Source organism: Scyliorhinus canicula, chromosome 7, assembly GCF_902713615.1.
Source record: "Scyliorhinus canicula chromosome 7, sScyCan1.1, whole genome shotgun sequence".
Classification (NCBI taxonomy): Eukaryota; Metazoa; Chordata; class Chondrichthyes; order Carcharhiniformes; family Scyliorhinidae; genus Scyliorhinus; species Scyliorhinus canicula.
Window position 1 is genome coordinate 60,498,736 of NC_052152.1, and position 13,614 is coordinate 60,512,349.

Genomic DNA, 13,614 nt, shown 5'->3' on the forward strand with positions numbered 1-13,614 from the left:
CCTTCCCCAACCCCCTCCTCCCCCCCCTTCCCCAACCCCTCCTCCCCCCCCTTCCCCAACCCCCTCCTCCCCCCTCCCCAACCCTCCCCCAACCCCCCCTCCCCCTTCCCCAACCCCCCTCCTCCCCCCCTTCCCCAACCCCCCCCCTCCCCCCCTTCCCCAACCCCCCCCCCCCCCCTTCCCCAACCCCCCCTCCCCCCCCTTCCCCAACCCCCCCCCCCCCCCCTTCCCCAACCCCCCCCCCCCCCCCTCCCCACCCCCCCCCTCCCCCCCTTCCCCAACCCCTCTCCCCCCCCTTCCCAACCCCCTCCTCCCCCCCCTTCCCCAACCCCCTCCTCCCCCCCCTTCCCCAACCCCCTCCTCCCCCCCCTTCCCCCACCCCCTCCTCCCCCCCTTCCCCAACCCCCTCCTCCCCCCCTTCCCCAACCCCCCTCCTCCCCCCCTTCCCCCCCCCTCCTCCCCCCCTTCCCCAACCCACTCTCCCCCCTTCCCCAATCCCCGCCTCCCCCCTTCCCCAACCCACTCCTCCCACCTTCCCCAACCCCCTCCTCCCCCCCCTTCCCCAACCCCCTCCTCCCCCCCTTCCCCAACCCCCTCCTCCCCCCCTTCCCCAACCCCCTCCTCCCCCCTCCCCCCCTTCCCCAACCCCCTCCTCCCCCCCCTTCCCCAACCCCCTTCCCCAACCCCCTTCCCCAACCCCCTTCCCCAACCCCTCCATAATCCTTTGTGAATCTATTTCCACTGGATTATAAAGTCTCCTTTTTCACCACCCAATGAACTCCTGGGGAAAAGATGTCCATCGATTGTGTTTCTATTCATTCATAGGGTGTGCATAGCACTGGTGGTCTAGCATTTATTGCCCACCCCAATTTGCGATTGAGAAAGTGGTGGTGAGAGAATACAACTGAGTAGCTTGCTCGGCTATTTCAGAGGGCGATTAAGAATCAACCACATTGCTGTGGCTCTGAAGTCACATACAAAGGAGACCACGCACGAACGTTAGATTTCCTTGCTTAGAGGACATTAATGAACTGAGTGTTTACCACAATCCGTTAGTTTCATGGTCACCATTACTAACACTAACTTTTATTTTCAGATGTTATTTAATTAATTGAACTTAAATTCCCCAACAGCCTACCCGGTGCTGGAATCCAACTCCAATCTGTGGATCAATAGTTTACTAGACAAGTAATATAATCACTATATTACCGTATCTCCCCACGCCCACGCCCTAGCAAATGCCGTAAGGCTCAAAATGATCCATGTTCCATTTCGACCCGACTTGCAGGTTACCAGTAAGGAATGAGTGAAAACTAGCACAAAGACCTATGGTGGTTGGATCCTAGAAACTATTTTTTTAAACTGCTATCTCTGATGACAATGGTTGGTGCTAATTAGTGCTGTGCAGTTAATTGGTGTCTGGCCAGTTTGTAATGTTGGCAGATCATCTTTTGGCTGACATCCATATCAAAGTATTTACAGAGCTCTCAAAACTTAGTAATAACCATTTGTCACATTTTACACACTATTCACATACACTATTTTTTCGGCGCTTTCGTAACGTTACTTGCTCCAAAATGTTAGTCTGGGGGTGGCTTCTTTATGTAAAGTAATATGCAGTATTTTTAGTGTTTACACTTTGTCTCAAGTTAAATTATGGTCGTCATATTCAGCTTTATATGTTATTTTCCTCTTCCACACACTGGCTGATGGATAGAGGAAGAATGTTTAAATCTTGGGCAAATGTGGTTAGAAGGCTGAAGTTGTGAGCATCGTTTCAGTCTCACAAAGCGACAGATCAAAATTAGGCCCGAGTTGCATTCAAAATCCATCCAGTTATAGAGTGCATTTGCAGCAGAACGTTAGCATTTATACAAAGATATTTCTAATTAGCGAACGTAAATCGGTAAATGTGGCTTGGCCTGACTGGACCAAAATCGAGCGAGAATTCCTGGAATGTAAATTCAGAGTGGTGGCAAGTCAGATGTCAAAAGTACCCTTTGGTATTCTAAGATCCTCTGGATACTTGAAGCTTGCCTGCAATTAGTTTTAAAACGTTCAGGCAATGCCGATGTAACTACCCAAATGTTTAAGTTTAACTGCTCAGGGAGGATCCGTGTAAATATACAACACGGAGCTCTCTCCGGAGTAGCAGAATTAAACATCCAGCCAGGCAGTAGAAACTGGGCATTGCCTGAGTGAAAATTGAGCTGCCCTCAGATGCCAATAACGATTGCTTGGCAGAGTTGATTGTGTACTTTATCTTGACCACGTAGCAATCCGCTGGCCAGCCACAGAATTGAACTATCGTCCTCACCTCGATGCAATCTCAAAATCCTTGTGCTCTGCCGCGGAATTAGCATTGTAACAAAGTCTTCAGGTTCATTTACACAACACATTTGATATCGGTGCGAAGCAACAGGGTATTGTCTCATGCTGATTCAGTTTGTCACTGCACGGATTGTATGTTCACCCTGGTGTCAAATCTGGTGTGCGAAATGCTCAGTTTGTAAACCTATCCGAGCCTTATTTAAATGTTTAGAGCAGGGAAGGAAATGGTCAACTTCCTGCCCCCTCAGCATTTTCAGTTTTAAAAAACTGTTGGAACGTTGTTCTGTGTCTGTTTGGAGAACCCTCTTGGAAACAGGACAGTTAGATCTCCAGCTAGGCAAGAACCAAACATTGTCACCAGGGCCTTCCTGACTGAAAGCTGCGGATGGCTGTATTTCAAGTTCCAATTAGACAGGGCCCAGACAATAGCTTCCGTGTAAATACACCTTTATTCTCAAATGGCGTTATATTGACGCAAAATAGTTATACAGTCGTTCATTGAGTTCTTAACTAAAAACACCAATTGGCAGATTAGCAACAATACATGGCACAGCACCATAGGTTCCGGCTTCATAAAACATTCGTCTGTGTACAAATACACACCTACATGCATCCGTGCATCTGCTTGTACCACAGACACGAAGAGATTGCTGGTTTATTTACAAAATTGACTCTGCAGCTGGTACCACTTACAAGTTGTGTCATGAGATCGCAGACAATTCCTATGTTCTATCTATAGTGTAGATTTTTAAAAAACTGTAAGTAAAGATATATTTGTGTATATAACGGGTACGCAGCATGAACAGAAATTCATAACTTGGTAGAAGTGGCATATGGAAAAAAAAATACTGCAAACTCCTGGTAATTGGCCTTGTAGCTTCTCCCCTCCTCCAGCATTCATGGGTTATTAGGGCCCAGACATGACTCGGCGTTGTGTGTGTAAAATGAAAATCTCCGGGGAGGGGGGAGTGCAGGTGATCTTTCATGAATGCGAAAAGATCTCCCTAATCACTATTCCCTGCTGGGTTAAGTCTTCTTCGTAAATCTTCATTTTAATAATATTGACAAACAATGCAATATTTTAGCTACGCAACTGAATTGTGATTCGGAGTTATCCATCGTGTTTTTAAAGAGGATATGCATTACAGTTGACCCCATTTAGGCGAGATGCACGTGTGTGCACCAATAATTTTGCATTTCACGCGTGAGCCTTTTAAATCAGTAAATTATGTCCATGTCCCTGGCAGTAGTCTTGGCGATGGTTTGATGTGAACCTTCACATTAGGAACTCCAGCGGCAGTCCCCCCGCCCCTTCCTCCTCCCTGTATGAATCAACTAGCGTTAAATAAACGATTGCAACTAACTCAACTTCATTACTCGCTGGTTATATGGCCGAATTTATTCGGCATCAACATTGTAACCTACCACCAGGAGGAGGAGGAGCCGTGTACCATCTGTCCACGCAAACACGAAGAGAAACCCGATATGCAATTATGTAGATTGGAGAGGAAATAAGGAAATGAAACCTTCACAGATGTAATATCGGGTATGGATGACGACCTAATGTAGGATAATCCCAGTGAATAACAACTGTGCATTTTGAGTTGAACGAAGCTGCCCTCCTCCCTGAAATCCCTCGCGCGTTGTTATTGTTTTAAGAGGTCACCAGTTAAAGCCTGCTCCTGTTAGAAGTAAAATTATTGCTGGCGCCGCTGTTTTCTGGGGCAACCGCCTTCGCGGCTTCAGCAGTTCACTTAGAGTTCAGCCTGCCGTTAAAATAAAGTTTCTAACTCCATGGACATATCCTCTTTAAAAAGCTGCTGTCAGTTTCACCCGTCAAGTAGTCGGCCGCGATCTCCAGTTGCAGCCGATTAAGCAGACTGTCCTCAATTGGTTGCTGCAGCGGCGTGAATCATTTCAGAACGGTGCCACAGGTTTCTAATCGGGTACGATTTAACTGGCTTGGTTGACGTTTCACATATCGATTAGTAGCTGCCGAGAGTCACGGACGCTGCAGCCTTTTAAACAGGCAAACATTTCAACAACACGGAGTGGATTTCACACTGAACCTTGACAGGGGTTGGGTTTTTGTCATCTAACCTGGTGCTTGGGGACAAACCTCCATCAATTATTTGATGTGAATTTGGGAATGTCTGGCGCGCTTTTTGCTTTATGCCATAAGAATGGTGCACAATGGGGTCCTTGCTTATGTAAGCAAGGTTTTCTTTGTGGCGAGGGTGTGTGTTGAGTTGACTTTTAGTTATGGATTTCCCGCAGGTAATGTGACCCACCCCCACACACCCAAACTGATTGTCAGGGCTGCGGCTCGAATGGGTTGTTCAGGATCATCTCCGTTAACATTGTTACCCCTCTCTTTCTCTCGACTTCCCATTTCCTCCGGATGCCTGGTTTTTGATTCCCTTTTCTCTTTCTTCCCGATGTCTCCACCCCTCCCTCCCCTTTTCTCTCTCGCCTTTGTCTTTCTCCTCTCCGCCCACCCTGACTGTTTTATTTCCCTCTCGCCACCCTCGCTCTTCTCTATCTTTATTCTGCCTCCGCGTCCTTTATCTCTCATCTCCATGTCTGTTTCTCTTCTCTTGTCGCTTTCGGTGTGTCTAATTTTGCCTCCCGCGTCTCCGGAGGCAGTCTTGGCACTGGCGAAGGCAGCGCTTTTAAAAAATCTGCGAGACTCGAGTCGCCTCTGTTAAATGGCCCGGGGGAGCAGCGCGATCGCAGTTAATCCTAACGAGTTTGTTCCCCCTGGAGATCGGCACGATAATCGGGGGGGGGGGGGGGGGGGCAATATTTCCCTGAGCCCCACACACAAACCGCGGCCACAAATACTCCCAGGGCGTCTGAGAGAGTTGGTCACCTAATCAGGGCTGAAATCAACTTCTCCCACCTTTTTATCCCATGTACTCGAGTCAGCCGCAACCGAGGGCAGACTTTTAAAAACTTCACATTATGGTCACGATTGAAGGTTTCATCTGCGAGCGTGCAATCTGACCGTGAAACTCTGGTGGATTTGACAATCATCTGACCACTCGTTGGAGATATTGCACGTTCTTAAAACAAAGCCAACATGTAACTTCCTACTCTGGTTCGAGAACACCTAACCCAGGATATAATATTGAATGTTTTTTCTCGTGTGAAGCTAGTGATCTCGTCCATGAAGGATAAAGGATCATGGATTGAAAACCCCGCCATACTCCTTGACTACCATTCTGAATTTTGCTCAGAACACCCACGTTATGTTTTAGTTCATTAGAAAGTTTAGTTTATGAGGCAGCACGGTAGCACAGTGATTAGCACTGTTGCTTCACAGCTCCAGGGTCTGCGGTTCGATGCCCGGCTTGGGCCACTGTCTCTGCGGGGTCTGCACATTCTCCCCGTGTTTTGCGTGGGTTTCCTCCGGGTGCTCTGGTTTTCTCCCACAGTCCAAATACGTGCAGGTTAGGTGAATTGGCTATGCTAAATTGCCCCTTAGTGTCCAAAAATGGTTAGTGGGGTTACGGGGATGGGGTGGAGGTATGGGCTTGGGTGGATTGTTCTTTCTATGGACTGGTGCAGACTTGATGGGTCGAATGGCCTGCACTGTAAATTCTATGAAATTACTGGATGAAATTCATCAGAAAGTTATAAAAACAATTATCAGACACTGTGCTGTACTGTTCTTAAAAAAAAATGATTATTCGGAAACTCGCCACAAGATGAGCAAAACACTGCAATCTTTCTGACCTTTAGTAAGTCAGGTGTTTACTTTCAACCTCACCATCATTTTGTCAAAGCTGCACAATTTCCTGTTCAGTTTGTTCTATTCTTCACTAACTGATTAGAAAATATGCTGTACTCATTTAAAAAGCTTCACAATAGCCCTTAGATTACAGTGACCCATCCACCTCCATTTTCCAGGGGCATCCTCCAGATGAGGTTCAATGTACCCGGAAAAGTCTCTGGTTTATGAAACTCATTCCCAAATATCCTAATTTTTAAAAATCACTCACGTGATCGTCTGTCTGATATGCAAGTGAGGTACAGCACCCAGTATGTAGTGAAAGCCACCTTGGATAAAGGTGTCTCCTAAATGTCCAAATAATGAGCCAATGTGAAATATCCTGAACACTTAATAATATTACTTTTTGATAAAACTCCAATGGTACAGCACTATTATAGTTGCCATTGCTATGATGCTGACTGAATGCTGTTTGACATCTAACACGCAAGATTTGCAATTCCTTGTAAGGTGAAAAAAAGCATTGTCAAAGAAAATTGTTTTAGCATCCAGTTTCAAATTATTTTCCATATTTACACTATCTGGACTGCAGTGGTTCAAGAAGGCAGCTCACCATCACCTTCTCAAGGGCAATTAGGGATGGGCAATAAATGCTGGCCAGCAGTGCCCACGTCCTGTGAGCAAATTAAAAAATATAGCTAACTGGAAAAGAATCATCCATATTATACCCAGTATGCTACTACGTATTTTCTATTTCAAGTGGAGGCAGGGCATCAATGAAAGAACATGATGCCCCACTAAACACAAGGACACTCTTGCATTATCTTTTAGCTTTAAGTTCTGTTAGTGATTTTTCTCTTTCACAAATTTGAACCTAAACAGACTAGGCCATAAAGACAGTGGGTGTAAAAACTAACATTCCTGAAGAATGCTGCTGTAATTTCTAAATGGCGTTTGAATACACTTCAATAGTTCGATTACACGTTCAAGGTATAGTCTATATCTGGAATTGTTAAACCGTGGGCAGTTTTTTAAAAAATTGCCTTCCCGCGCTGTAAAAACTATGTTTCTTATCCTGACTACTTTGCTACGCTTCTACCCTTTGTGCCCCAGGGCTTGGTGTAGAAAATATGGTCACGCTACCTCAGAATTGTAGTAACTTGCAAAAGTGTAGCCATGAAAATTAAAATTTTTACACACAATCCAATTGCTCCACCTGCACATTGAAGATGCCGACGGCAGATCTGAAGATGTGCTTTTCTGAAAATGTTTTAAACTTTTGCAATAAAGTAGTCCATTTTAAATTATTCTCAAATGTTTACAAGTAATCAATGTTTTACATCTGAAAACAATTCTAGGAAGATATTTTGTTATATTCTTGTTCAACAGGCAAATTAAGGCAGCACAAAAGTTACTTCCTTCTCAAGGGCATTTTCTTCGTCCCTTTTTCCCCAGTTCACAGGGGCAAGCCTCATTAATCCTGCCCCCACTTTACGCCCCATCAGATTTAATGGTACCTCCTTGATGTGTTCATCATTCCCAGCAATGCCTGTCTGATTCTGCTTCAATTCCGGATTAGGTACTTCCCTACCGACAGGAATTTCTGATTTAATCATGACCGGGAATTCCCATTTGCAGCATAGAATGGGATCCCAGAATGAAGCAGTAGATTGGATATGAGCAGCAGCTGGGACCAGAATGCTTCTATGGCAACCCAGAAAAGGAGCAAAAGTTGACCAGAAGTTTTAAAAGGTATCATGGAGTTTAAAAGAGCTCCAAATTTATAATACAACATGCAGTCACAGTGAATGGGTTGTGGGCTTGTCATAACTTAAACTGCAGATTCCTACACTTTAATAGTGTCTAAAAATCACACAATTTCCTTCATTATTTCCTCAAGAGTAATTTTGAATTATGACGACAATATATTCGCTTCACAACTTATTGGTAATTGTTTTTTGTATTTTTAAATAAATTTAGAGTACCCAATTAACATTTTCCAATTAAGGGGCAATTTAGCGAGGCCAATCCACCTAGCCTGCACATCTTTGGGTTGTGGGGGTGAAACCCATGCAGACACGAGGAGATTGTGCAAACTCCACATAGACAGTGACCCAGGGCCGGGATTGAACCTGGGACCTCGGTGCCGTGAGGCAGCAATGCTAACCACTGCGCCACCGTGCTGCCCTTAATTGTTTTAAACTACCTTGTATGCTTGGTACTATCACACAGAGGTGTCAATTACCTTTTTACCCCAGGGCAGCATGGCAGTGCAGTGGTTAGCACTGCTGCCTCATGGCGCCGAGGACCCGGGTACAATCCCGGCCCCGGGTCACTGTCCATGTGGAGTTTGCACATTGTGCCTGTGTCTGTGTGGGTCTCACCCCCACAACCCAAAGGTGTGTAGGTTAGGTGGATTGACCACGCTAAATTGCCCCTTAATTGGAAAAAAAGAATTAGGTAATCTAAATGTATAAAAGAAACGGGGAAAAAAATAATCTTTTCTACCCCTGAATTTGCAAAAGGCACTCGTTGCAACTCTCCCCTGCTCTGCCATAATTCCTGCCTTCATTTCCTCTTTCCCCCACCTTCCCCCTTCAGCTGAGGCTGAGATCTTTTTACCCCCTCCCCAGACACTTCATAATCCTCTCCGTTCCACTTATTTACCTCCTGAATTTCATTGGCACACTTCTCTTCAGCAGCATTTCTGGCGGCAGCTGACTGTTGCTGTGGGCGACTGGAACGTTGCTGTGTGACTGAAAAAAAGCCAAAGGGAGTGAGGATGAAGGTAAACAAGAGAAAAATATTTACAGAGATGGAGCAACAGTAGGCAACATTTAAAAGACAGTCTGGTAGAACGAGATTCAAATATATGAAAATAAGGCATGAATCGAACTCCATAGTTAACTACAGGCAAAGATAAAATTGAATCTAAAGGAAAAAGCATAAAAGGATAGGATGACAAAAGGGAATATGTTGACCTTGTGGCAGAGATTTTTTTTTAAAATCAGGAATGCCATGAGAGAATAGTCGAAATGTGCAGCACAGAAATTGGCTATTCTACCTCCTGTGCCTGTGCTGGCTCTTCGGAAGAGCAATCATGCTTAGACTAGCATTTCCATTTTTTTGTCCATAACTCTGGAAATTGCTCATTCTGAAGTACCTTATGGACTCCGGTTCTAACATTAGTTTTGAAGTAATGTTCCAAATCCCAACAATTTGGAGTCCAAACATTTCTCCTCGACTTGCCTCTAGTGTTTTTGCTGCTGATTTGGAATCTATGACCGCCACTTCTTAACACACTCACCAGAGACAATTAATGATTTTCTTCTATCTACTCCATCAAAATCTTTCATCATGTCACTGTCATTGTGGAGTTTGCACATTCTCCTCGTGTTTACGTGGGTCTCACCCCCACAACCCAAAGATGTACAGGGGAGGTGGATTGGCCACACTAAATTGCCCCTTAATTGGAATTTAATTAAAAAAATATTTTAGCATTTTGAAAACCTCTGTTTATGTTGCTTCTTAAGTATCTCCCTTCTAGGACAAACAGTCTTAACCTTTTCCAACCTTTCCTCATAACTGACGTCCCACATTGCTGGTAAAAGCCTGGTAACCCTCCTCGGTATCAAAGAGCAATACAGCCGCAGGAAAATGCCATTCGGGCCTCCAAGCCTGCACCGGTCATGATACCATCCTTGGACAAAACCCTCAGCACGTCCTAGTGCCGTATCGCTCTATATCCATCCTATCCATGTATTTGTCGAGATGCCTTTTGAATGCCATTACTGTATTACTTCCAGGGCCGGCTCAAGGTACCGGCAACTCGGGCAGTCGCCCGGGGCGCCATGTGCTAGGGGGCGCCATCAAGGAATGCGGGTCCCGCGCATGCGCAGTTGGGCCGGTGCCAACCAGCGCATGCGCGGTGGCTGCCCTCCCTCAGGCCGCCCCGCACAAACATGGCGGATGGATCCAGGCTCGCCGGTGGTCACTCCGCCCCCCCGCGCCTCCCCCCCTCCGGACCTCCCCCGCCTCCGGCCTTCCCCCCCCCCCCCCCCCCCCCCCCCCCCCCCCCCCGCCCCCCCCCGAAGGGCGCCGAAGTTCAGCTTGCCCGGGGCACCAGCAACCCTAGGGCCGGCGCTGATTACTTCCACAACCCCCTTATCCTTGGCTTTTATATCTTTCCTCAAATGGGTGACCAGAATTATCCACAATACTCCAGCTGAGGCATAACTAGAAATTTATAAAACCTTAGCATGATTTATTTACTTTGATATTTCTCTTCATGTATTTATAAACCCAAGCAACATATATCTTTCTAGTCATCTTATCAACTTACCCATACCACCTTAATATATGGACACCAAGACTTTTCTACTCTAATCTTTTAAAAATTATGCCATTTGTGATATAATTCTTTCCAAATGAGTCCTTCCAAAGTATATTGCTTCAGATGATGAGGGGGATAGATAGATAGAGTGGACGTTCAGAGACTATTTCCTCGGGTGGATGTAGTTGTTACAAGGGGACATAACTATAAGATTCAGAGTGGGAGATATAGGAGGGATGTCCGAGGTAGGTTCTTTACTCGGAGAGTGGTTAGGGTGTGGAATGGACTGCCTGCTGTGATAGTGGAGTCGGACACTATAGGAACTTTCAAGCGGTTATTCAATAGGCACATGGAGCACACCAGAATGACAGGGAGTGGGATAGCTTGATCTTGGTTTCGGATAATGCTCGGCACAACATCAAGGACCAAAGAGCCTGTTCTGTGCTGTACTGTTCTATGTTTCTATACTTCTCTGCGTCAAACTTCATTTACCATGTTTCTGCTACTACACCTATCCTTCATCGCTTTGTTAAATTTCATATCATCTGAAATATGAAACATCAATGAATGTAAAAATAGTTAATGAAGTATTGTGTACATCTGCAAGTAGCAAGTGGCGATTAAGTTGGGGACAGGCCACAGAAGAATGAGCATGGTATTCTCATGGTAGGTGACACTGAATAGATACTTTGTTAGCCCCTTCAGTGAAAAACTAAGTCAAGAAGGAAATGAGCAGAGGAGAAGATGGTCAAGAGGGATATTAAAATCTTTAAGATAGAAAGAATGGAGAAAGTAGTCAACTTGAAGGAGGACAAATCTCGAGGACAGATGGACTACACGCACAAGATACTCAGAAGGGAGAAGACATCTGAAATATTAGCATCCATACATAAATAATAGATAGAAAAATAAAGTGTCTGAAGAATGGGAGACAGCATGTGCCATTTCTAACTTTCGGAGTTAGAACTAATCCAGGCTACTCAAGATCAGGTACCTTAATATTTATTGGGAGTAGGAAAGATAGTAGAAAAACACATCTAGAAATGAAGAATGTAATAAAAACACATGTATTTCTAAAAGAGAGGTACATTAACAAATCTTACTAGGTACCAGGAAGTAGAATGAATTGAATGATGACTATAGATCTAGAAAAGAGAAGATATGATTTAGGAATATTGCTCAAAATAGGAAATGGTGACCTACGCAGCTCCATGCTGTTGCTTACCATATATTTAAATAATTAGGACTGAGGAGTTGGATGGTATGGCATTGAAATTTACAGGTGATACTAAATTGCAGATTTGGCTAATGTGGAAGATTTCACTGAAGCACAATGGTATGTGTAGGCCTGCAAAGAGGGTGGATAAATGGCAAATGAAATTCAATGGAGTAAGGAATTTTACCTTTCTAGAAGGAATAGAAACGCCACTTATTCCTTGGAAGGTAAAAAAACTATATTGGGCAGGACAGCAAAGTGCTCTGGGAATAAATTGCCAGAAGTAGCAATGCAGGCTGATAAGGTTGGGAAAAGGTTTTAAAAAACTGGTTTCAATTTCTGGAGGAGCAAAATTTCTAGAGTACAAAAGCAAGGAGATAATGACAAAATATTATAGAATGCTGGTTATATTTGGGAGTACCAAGCAAAGCTCTGACTACCAAAAGGCTTTTGGGAGGAAGTGCAAAGATATTTGGAGAATTGGGTGGATGTATTTAGCAGGACATATTGAACATGGTAAAGATTAAAGAAAGCTCTGAGGAGAGCTCATAACAGTCTTAAAAATTGTGAAGGAATATGAAAGGGTGAGCATGGAGAAAATGTTTCTTGGGTGGCACAATGACACAGTGGTTAGCAGTGCTGCCTTATAGCACCTGGGACACAGATTCAATTCCAAAGTTGGGTGACTGTGCGGAGTCAGCACATTCTCTCCGTGCCTGTGTGGATTTCCTCCGGGTGCTCCAGTTTCCTCCCACAGTCCAGAGATCTGCAGGTAGGTGGATTAGCCATGATAAATTTCCCCTTTGTGTCCGACGGTTAGCTAGAGTTACGGAGTTGCAGGGACAGGGTGGGGGAGTGGACCTAGGTAGGGTGCTCTTTTGGAGTGTTGGTACAGACTCAATGGGCCTAATGGCCTCCATCTGTACTGTAGGGGTTCTGTGAGAAACTTGTGAAACTACGAACAGATCACCTTCTGAATGGCAATAGAGTCAGTAATGAATACTGGCTGTGCCAGTGATGTCAAGAGTAAAAGAGCAAATGACAATAAATAGCGAATTTGGGAAGAGTTGTCACATAGAAATTGGTAAGAACCTGGACCTCTTTGCTATGTGAAATAATTGAAGCAGATAGCATTGATGTATTAATGAAGAGGCTTGATGCATACGTGAGGAAGTTGGGATTCCAACTATATGGAGCAGGGAAGGAGTACATGATTAGTTTAGGAGAAGCTCATGCAGAGAATAAACACAAAACCAGTTGAGTCAAATATCTCTGTTAAGTCACTATAACCTGAGATTACTAATGAAATGCTCCTGCACATTTCATCACTGACCAATTGCTTATTTTGTCTACCATAACCTCAACTAACACCATACTAAGAAACTACAGAGAGTCATGAACACAGCCCAGTCCATCACGCAAGTCCGCCTCATATCCATTGACTGTTTACACCTCTCAATGCCTTGGGAAAGCATAATCAAAGATCCCTTCCACCCGGGTTATTCTCTCTTCCAACCTCTTCCATCGAGCAGGAGAAATACAAAAGTTTGAAAACACGCACTAACAAATTCAAAAACAGTTTCTTCCCGCTGTTACCAGACTTCTGAATGACCCTCTTATGAACTGAACTGGTCTTCTGGACTGAACTGATCTTTCTACACATCTTCTTTACAGTTGTAGCACTGTATACCGTATACTTCACCCACTGTCTATGTTTATATATTTTTCATATATTTATCGTATGTTCTATGTTTTCATGTATGGAGCGATCTGCCTGGACGTGTACGTAAGTACACGTGACAAATCTAACTACACCAATCTTTATCATTAATTGATGCAATTCTTATTGATACACAGCTTTTTTAAAAAAAAAATTGTTTCATCATAAAGCTACAGATCCTCCCTTTGTTTTGCATGGAACTATTCAGCTGAAAGCATGTAATGTGCGACTGCATAAACTTGAAATACAGAGCACTCAAACTTATGGTCTATTGATATTGC

The 13,614-nt window shown here is 44.5% G+C and overlaps 1 protein-coding gene across 8 annotated transcripts in view; it reads left to right on the forward strand.

Annotated features, from left to right (window-relative positions):
• bcor (BCL6 corepressor) overlaps nucleotides 1-13,614 on the forward strand; it is a 381,173-nt gene that overhangs the window by 273,327 nt on the left and 94,232 nt on the right. Inside the window, exon 1 of one of the 8 annotated variants that reach the window (XM_038802127.1) lies at nucleotides 3,685-3,877. The exons of the other annotated variants lie outside the window; for them this stretch is intronic. The gene's annotated coding sequence lies outside the window, so the exon portion shown is untranslated. Of the gene's footprint in view, nucleotides 1-3,684; nucleotides 3,878-13,614 lie in introns of those variants that run through there. 8 annotated transcript variants of the gene reach the window in all.